Source organism: Tupaia chinensis, unplaced genomic scaffold (assembly GCF_000334495.1).
Source record: "Tupaia chinensis unplaced genomic scaffold, TupChi_1.0 Scaffold000308_2, whole genome shotgun sequence".
In the NCBI taxonomy this organism is placed as follows: Eukaryota; Metazoa; Chordata; class Mammalia; order Scandentia; family Tupaiidae; genus Tupaia; species Tupaia belangeri.
In genome coordinates, this window is record NW_006159799.1 from 140,995 (window position 1) to 150,599 (window position 9,605).

A 9,605-nucleotide genomic window follows, 5' to 3' on the forward strand; every position below is an offset into this window, starting at 1 on the left:
GGAACACAATGAGAAGAAAAGGAAGTTCATTCTGCCTTCCCTTCTCAAGAAATGGAATACCATAGGACCAGTGTCCAACAGGAGAGAACACTGTCCTAGGGCCAAGCTAACCCTCATCATCATTAGATCTCAACTGTTAGAGGGTGGCTCACATGTCTCATTGTAAGATGACATTTGAAAAGCATTCACAGTACTCTCCCTGACAAAAATTTTTTAAGAATACACTAAGTAACTTGGTATCCATCTCAGACAAAATTTAAGGGAGGGTCTTGAGCTGCAATTACTGACTTTATTTGACAATACATATCTTTTTTTCTTTGCTAATATCCTGCTTTCACCTTTATTTAGCTATGTGAACATGTATAACTGGATCTATTAGAATAAAATAAATTTCATGAAGCACGAATTTCATTGCTTTAACCTGTCACATTTTTAGTTTGTTCTTTGACCCAATTATTCATAAAATGCAAGATCTTGCCTTTATTTCTTCAGAGCAGTGGGCTTAAATCCAGTGTCCAGTATGGACTTACTTGAGTTCATGTCTCATACTTAATTAGGATTACTAAAAAGAGACCTGAAGTTGACTTAAATTACTTACAAGGAGGGATTTCTGCTCAGCTTGCAGAAGATCCAGGTGAGATGCATCTCAGTAAGAAAGCATCCAATAAGATACCTCTGCTTATGAAACATAAGAAAAATGCTTGAGACCAACAGTTGGCGTAATGGCTATGTGGCCGGTCTCCCATGTAGTCAATTGTGGTTTGAGTCCTGGATCCAGTGGCTTAAACTCATGCCAGGCGCGTGTGCACGTGTGCCCAAGATCCTGAGAGGAGAATGGAGAAGAAGGGATTGCAGCATGGCCAATTTCTTCCTTTCTGTCTCCCTCTCTCTCTCTCTGTCTTTCAGGTGAGTGCATGAACCCTATAGCAGAAACCTCTCCAAAAAATAGGAAAATACTTTTTCCCCCCAGAAGACATGAGAGCATGTCAAAGAGAGAACTATGAACGAAGGTTGGGCACTCCACAATCCTCTTTTCTTCATTTCTTCATCCCATCAGAATCCTTAGCACATTCCCAGTATGTTTTTCAAGACAGCCACCAAGGACGGATTCAAACTATGGTAGACCATGTGGGACCCAGCCCTTTCTGCAAAATCTCAACTGCTACCCTACCAAATTGACTTGGGAAATACTTTCAATATGGTAGCAAGCTAAACTTTTTGTTGGTTAGAGTATATTCCGTAACAGTCCTGCTGCAGAGGATTGGCTAGGAAAGAAAGCTTCATCAAATTTAAAAGATTTTGTTTGATAACAACTAAAATAAAAGACAAATTATTAGCTGTATATTTTGCCTTTTCAGCTATTTATAACATATAATCAGTTCTTCCATAAAAGGAAAAGTTGTTCCCTCTTGAGGGGAACCTTAAATCCAAGCAAAAAGGGGTGGGGGAAGGAGCGTGAACAAGGGCTGGGATTATTCATACCTAATTCACACAGATTGACCTGCCTTCACAGAACTTTGAGAGACCCTTGTTCCTGTTGCTGTTGTTGTTGTTACTGTTATTGTTCAGGTTAGCTTGGATTTGGCTTCTCTTGCATGTAACTGGAAGAGTCATGACTAGTGTACTATCTTGTAGACTTGTGATAAGAATTAAATGAGGCAGGGACCAGCAGTTAGTGTAATGGCTATGTCACTGGACTCCCATGTAGTCAACTGCAGTTCGAGTCCCGGACCCAGTGGCTTCAACTCACGCCCAGTGCATGTTCAGAAAGGAGGAGAAGGGATTGCGGCATGGCCATCCCCCATAGGGGATGATTTCTCGCTTTCTGTCTCTGTCACTCTCTGTCTTTCCAGCAAGGGTACACGCCCTATAGCAAAAACCTCTCAAAAAAAAAAAAAAGAGGCAATGCTTGTAAGATGCTTAAGTCTATGTCTGACACATTCTAAACCAATAATATCAACTTTTATGATGATGGTAATGACAATGATGTAAACAATGGCTTCTCTTCTCTTCCATTTTGCAAAGCATCTAGTACAGTACTGTACAGGTAGTAAACATTCACTAAACTCATGAGAACCTCAACATAGATGGACTAAGAGTAGTGAGGAACAGTTCAGTTCCTGTTTGGTCATTTTATCTTTAGAAGAATATATATGTGTATATATATATATATATATATATGTGTGTGTGTGTGTGTATACATATTTTTTAATGAAGAGACCACTGTGGACTAAATAGTAATGATGGCAACTGACCATGTTGTGAATTAAAAGCCCCAAGGTCTGTTGTTTCAACAGCTTCCAGTATGGACTTACCTAAGAACCAGCATCCCAAGACAGTGCAGGGGCATATGCATGGGGTAGGAGCTATGCAAGAAATCTGAAGTCTGACAACTGAGGTGGCACAGTGGTGACGCAATGCTCTGTGCTGTGGAAGCCACACAGGAAAGTCTCAGGTTCAGGTCCCAGAGTCTCTTTGTATATGCACACTGGGCAGGTAGACACATGCCCAGGGTCCTGGCTGGCTGAGGCTGGGAGTGGATCATGGCATAAAGTCCCTGTCAGAGGGCACACTATTGATGTCACTTTCTCACATGGAAAAATTAAATGAACAAACTTTAAAAAAAAAAAAAACAAAGTCAATGTCACATCTAATTCCTATCTTCCTAGTTAGAAACAATGCACAAATAAAGAAAACTTTGGAAGAGTTTGAAAAATATCCGAAAGAAAGGTATGATTAAAATCATAAGATGAGCAAATACTTCTCAACCACAATTACTAATTATCATGTTCATCATCTGTATCCATGTTGTCTATCATAATCCTGTGCTAACTTTCATCCCTCTGATGTGGGAATGTTTGCAGTAGGCATGTATATTTGCATCACATTTTCAGAAGCTGGGCTTAGTCAACATATGATAATTTCAGGTAAAGACTATGAGCAAAAAAGAAGCCCTAGCCAAACCCATTTCTAGGAAATTGTCAAAATCATTCATTTATAATAAAATCTGAATTTTGGCCATTGTCATAAAGTGTTACTATTTGGTATTCTTGGTGTCCTTCCTTTTAGAAATAGCCTAAGAACCCCCATGACCTAGGAGTGATGGGCCAGGGGTGGGATAGTGACATTCAAGGGCACTGCCTTTCCACTAGATGACTGGAAAAGCAATACAACAAAGGATAACCAGAAGTCATTGTTAAAGACTAGACTTGGCTGCTGGGTGAGAAAAGGTCTTTTTCCTTCTAAGATCACAAACTGTATGACTATATAACCCAGGCTCTTACCTTTTGTACATAAAAAAAAAATAGGAACTTGCCAGAGAATAAAATCGTCCAAAGGGGAGAAACAGGTAGAGATAGAGAGAGAGGAGAGAGAATATCCTGGTGAATATAAATGGAGTTCTTAGGTCCATCTGTCCTGAAATTTGGGATAAGAGCCAATAATTTTTTTTCTATTAAAAAAATTTTAAGTTGTGTTTCTCCCCTGTGGCTAATATAATGAACTAGTCTTTCTTAGTATTTTTCATTCCAGTCCTTATTTCTTATAAAATATGAATCTCATTTCCCCTCAGAGTGTCATTTAACTTCTGAGTATTTACTCTCAAGGTAAAAAGAGAGCCAGATGGGTCTGTGTATTCTAGATACCATTTAGCATTAAACAGAATGTGTCTGTGTAACCTTACTCAAATGGGTTACCTGCTCTGTGCCACTAATATTTGACATTACCAAAATACAAGTATAAATACATAAATATATGTAAACATATGCAGGTCTAGAAAGGTAAATAAATCAATTGTTTGCACAAGATTAATAAGTACATATCTTCTCAGAAACTGCATAGAAGATTATCCTTAGATAATTTAGTAAATACAGACCACTCTAAGTTTCTTACTACCCAGATCATTTCACAATCCAAGTTGGTTTAGGTTCATGATTGTAACCCAAAGTCTTGCAAAGAGGTGAAAGATACATGCAGGTGCCTTTTTTCTGTTTCTGGGGAACCCGAGGGACAGTGTAAGGGGTGCACAGATGGGCTTTTCCAGCAAGGTAGCTGTGGATGGAAAGAGAGCTCTACATCCCTGAGCAGGTGAAGGGATAGGGAGCTGAGAAGTTCTTGAACAGCCTGAAGAGAATAGATGTGAGGGTCTCCTGGACATAAGAACACCTGTACTGAGTAATCCACAGAGTCCTACAGCCCACAGAAGAAATCAATGAGGAGAACATTCCAGCAGACTGGACAATGTGGATGTCTGCAGCAAGAACGCAAGGAAATATGAGGGACCTTCTAAAAGATCATGGAAAAATGAAATTAAATAGTGTGTTTTTGGGGAACCAGCAGTTAGCATAATGGCTATGTCGCTGGACTCCCACGTAGTCGACCATGGTTCGCTTCCCGGACCCGGTGGCTTAAAACTCACGCCGGGCGCGTGTGCGTGCGTGCCCAAGATCCCGAGAGGAGAATGGAGGAGAAGGGATTGTGGCGTGACCATCCCCTCTGGGGGGTGATTTCTCTCTTTCTGTCTCTTTGTCTCTGTCTGTCTGGCGAGCGCACGCACCCTATAGCGAATATCTCTCCCAAAAAAAAAGAAAAGAAAAAAAAAATAGTCTGTTTTTGGAGTCAGGTGGCAGGGCAATGGTAATGCAACTAGGCTCACAGGAAAATAGACCTGGTTTGCTTCATGGGACCTCCCCAAGCACTCTGAGCATGTGCACACATGTGATCCTGGCAGGCTGAGACAAGGCATAGATCAAGGAGTGAAGAACCCATTTGGGGGGTCCACGAGGATTTTTTTCCTCTCTCTCTCTCTCTCTCTCTCTCTCTCTCTAAATAAATCAATACAAAATTTTTATGTATAAGCTTATTTTGGTGCAAAACCGAATGGAAATCTATTCATGTTTTTTTATGATACACATTTCTTTTTTTTTTTTTTTTGGAGAGATTTTCACTGTAGGGCGCGTGCGCTCGCCAGACAGACAGAGAGAGACATAGAGACAGAAAGCGAGAAATCACCCCCCAGGGGGGATGGTCACGCCACAATCCCTTCTCCTCCATTCTCCTCTCGGGATCTTGGGCACGCACGCACACGTGCCCGGCGTGAGTTTTAAGCCACCGGGTCCGGGACACAAACCGTGGTCGACTACGTGGGAGTCCAGCGACATAGCCATTACGCTAACTGCTGGTTCCCTATGATACACATTTTTGTGAACTTATTGAAAACTTTTCATCAGGGACTCTGCCTTCCTTTTCTGGATCAACCTACACCCCAAAATGCTGGCGAAATTCTATAGCTAAAAATATCTCCTAATGACTGAAGTAGAACTGCTCTCTGGTCTCAATGGATGATGTTTAGAGCTAAATTTATGTTGATTTAAATGAGTGAAAGTGATATTTCTTGCATTTCTGATTTAATGGGTGACAGCATATAGCCACATGAGTGCTAGAATTTCTATGGCCCCCGTCTTTGATAATCATCAATCTATGCATGATGATCTTTATAAAACTTGGACCACCACAAGTGTTTACCGAAGACCAGTATACATTCACAACATCCATACCTCAACCCAGGAAATTATATGCTAAAATCAGGAATTAAATGCACATACTTTCTTGGGCCTATCTCTTAAAAGCTTCAAAGACACAAATGAAAGCGAAATCGATGATCAAAATTAGGTTACATTTACACATGCATGAAAAATCATTTTCTCCTCACCCTTGCCAACACTTGCTATTTTCACAATATTTAATATTGGCTTGTCAGGAAAGTCGTCATGTATTTTCCCGACAACCTAATATTTACCAACATGACATCTGCCAGCTGGTTAAGGGATACTATTTCTGGAAAGGCAAGGGATTTCTGGCCCTTTCACTCTAGCTCTGGCAAGCAGATCAATGTTGAGATGGAAGGAGGGAGACACATGGAAAGAGGAGTTGGAAAGATTATCTTCTTCTCGGGGCTCAGATCTCCAGGGGGAAGAAAAGGATAAATGTCAAGCAAACCCTTACTAAATATAGGCAGTGTAGTATGGATTTATTTCTGTTTGGTAAATGTGTTACTTTGATCTGTTTCAGGAAGGGAGACACCACTGTCCTATGCTTGTCAGTCTTCACTAAAGGTCTAGTGTATAGTCACATTGTGGTACAGATTGTAACAAATAAAAAGCAGAAGATATCACCTGTCCTCTAGGCTTATGGATCATTAAAGTATGCCCTGGGGTTGTATTCAAGGCAAACGTACATTTTGTTTTGTTTACATAACTTTTCAAAAATTGTTTGCCGCCATTTAAATATTAGTAAATTTCAGAAGAAAAAATCAGATTTCCAGCCTCTATTTGAAAATGTAAATATCTGACGACAACCTTAGGCTCTACTTGTTCAACCATGAGCTGAGGCTGAATAGTGGATTTTTCTGCAGAGGGATGTGTTTTCTTCCCTGTAGGTTTTGCCTCTATTATCCTTAGCTTGCTCTATTCTTCCCTGTCACCTGATGACTTCAGAACTCTCAAAATCAGAACCATGCCTTTAAAAAATCTGGTTTCCTTTTCCTATTTAGTTAGTGCTAGTTAAGGAGGAGAAAATACAGTAGCAGTTAGTTCCAATAAAATAGGGTTATAGATAGGAAGGCAAAAGAAGTAAATCAGGCTAAAATGACATACGAAATCTGTTTGTTACTGATTCAATTATTTTTGGCTTTCTTGTTCATTTCATCTTGAAATTCCCTGCTTCTCTCTACTAGAGAAATGACAGAAAATTTCTGGAAGCAAAAGGCTGGCCTATCTTTGTCAAGACAGAATGTGGGCAATAGTGAAAATTAAGTTTATTTTTTGTTACCACAAATAAGTGTAACCTAAGAGGTTTAATTCTCCTTGTTGAATATAAGGAAAGAGATTCCCCCTCCCCTCCCTTTTCTTAGAGCATTTACTTTAGAAAACTTGTAAATACTTTCTTCTCTTTTTAAAATGTACATGGGGAACTTTCAAAGTTTGGGGGAAAATAGACTTAAACTACGTATTTATTTTGGTGCATAATTTTCAAATTCATGCATTTTTATAATAATATGTATTTCTCATAAACTTTTTGAAGACTCTTTATATACACCCTATTGAAAGCTAGGTCTTTTGTCAGCTTTGTGATGCAGGGATGGCTTTCTCAAGGATCCAGTAGACCAGCAGTCTCTGAAATGTAAGTATTGCAAAAGTTCTTTAGAATCAAAATGGAGTCATTTGTATTAACCCTGACTAAAACTGAGCCAGGAAGGCCATGGAGATGTTAATCACTTTGTTTTGAGAACTCTGACAGAATTATAACCTTGCATGGAGACCACTGCAACCTGAGTTTTCCAAGGACATCTGCCCAGAGACTGTTTATCCAACTTTGGGCTGATACCACCCTTGTTATTGGTCCTGGTAGCCAAGGAAAATTATCCCAAAACAATTGGTATAATCTCTCTTCCACCCCTCTCCTCCTACTTGTGGTGGTTTTAATCCTTTAATATCTATCTGAAAGTTTTAAGACCTTGGGGAGAATTATGCTCACTTCAAATTTATACCCAAATAAGTCCTTTTTGCACATATTGCCCCAGTTTACTATTTTTTTTTCTTTTTTTAGGTTAACAGGATCAAGGGAACTAGTACCCCTCCTTTCCAATTTCTATGAAAGGGTAAGAGGCTAACTTAGATAGGTGCCAGGCTCCAAAGTTACCTCCGGTCATAAAGATATGAAAAGTTTATTTTTCCTCAAGATAAGGTTAATGAGCTAACACAGAGGGTGACTCAAACTGCCAGAGAAATCTGGTGTGAACTCTGAGTGACAAATGGTACTGTCAAGTCCTCTTCCTTCATGACTGGTTACTGTTGATGTTTAGAACATGTATGCAATGAGTTTGTATCTACTGGCTATATATGAGGGTGAGATTTCCTTCAACCTCTTCCCCATTGCCTGTGATGCAGATCCCATTCTGATTTAATGCTTATTCAATGATAAAACTTTTCTTCGGGGCCCAGCTACATGGCCCAGTGGTTAAGAGATTGCCACTTCAGAATGATGGATGAAAAGTGGGGAAAGAAAGGTGCATTCTCGTTCACCTCTCTATTTATTAATATAAATAAAGCCATTCTCTCAACCAGGGGGATGTATCGAAGTGCTGCCAGTATTTTATCTCTTTGTCTTCTCTTTAGTCTGCATGATGAGGAGGAGCTCCCTGTGGACATGCCTCACATTGCACGGAAGGTGGCAGCCCTCTTCAAGTAGATAGCAGCTAATGAAAATGGAGTTCACAGACTAGAGAGGCTTCAGAGCACGTAAGCATCTGCTTCCCAGCTCATCCTGAGAAACAAAGGGCCATGACCAGCTCTTGGCAGGCGCTCCTAAAATCGCAGGAGGCGTGCTGGTCTCTTCACACGTGAGTTTTCATGTGCCTTCTGTCGTAAAAAATTTTCCAGTCTACACCCACTTCACCTTAAACTCATTGGAAGGAGAACTAGCTTATCTGCTCTAAGGCCCAGTTATCCCACTTTTTCTTGGATTCAATTAACTAAGTATTTGTTACTAGAAAGTAAAATAGCTTAAAATGCATCTCAGAGTTCCTTTCAGATCTTGAATCCAGATCTGGTAACTTCAGATGGGAATTTTATGTGCTTGTGTGTAAACGAATATGTAAGTGATAGTAATGATAATAATTCTTCAGAAAAATTTGTAGCAGACATTTTTGGAGAATTAAATATACATGTGAGTAACTTTACCTGTTTATTTTTCTTTGATTTGTATTTTTTTTTGAAGAGGTTTTTGCTATGCCCTCGCCAGATAGACAGAGAGAGACAGAGAGACAGAAAGCGAGAAATCACCCCCCAGGGGGGATGGCCATGCCGCAATCCCTTCTCCTCCATTCTCCTCTCAGGATCTTGGGCACACACACACACACACTCACACACACACGCACCCGGCATAAGTTTTTTAAGCCACCAGGTCCGGGAAACTAACCACGGTCAACCACATGGGAGTCCAGTGACATAGCCATTATGCTAACTGCTAGTCCCCTGATTTGTATCTTTTTAATTGTCTTTCATATTACTAATTTAAGAGATGATAACATCTTCATCATTTAGGAATTTTTTGTCTTCATTCCTTCCTTATTCTCCAGTTACCAATCGATAGATTTCTTGAGAGTGCTGGGATTAGAAGTCTTCATTTTCTTTAAGGTTTTTTTTTTTTCGAAAGGTAAAATGATCCATAATAGGCCAAAAACACAGCTGACCTTGGATCTCCTGATACCTTGCAGAGAATAAGATGGGTCTCCCATCAGATGAGTTCCACAACGTACAGCAATTTCACAAATGGGACCCATGATACTGGGCTCTTCTCTGTTTTGGAAAATCATTTTACTCTGAAAATTAAGAGCACAGAGCCCCGCTCACTGGCAAACATCTGCTGTTCATCGATAGCACCATCTGGTATTTCAGCTCTCCACTCTGTTGTAGATGCTCCATGTAACTGCCTCCCCAAAATTAATTATTCCATAACAATTTGTTTTCCGGAGGCAGTGGCCAAATACGGTAGCTTCACCGAAGAGTACTAATTTGCTGCTTTGCCTCTGCTACAGTGGGCATTCC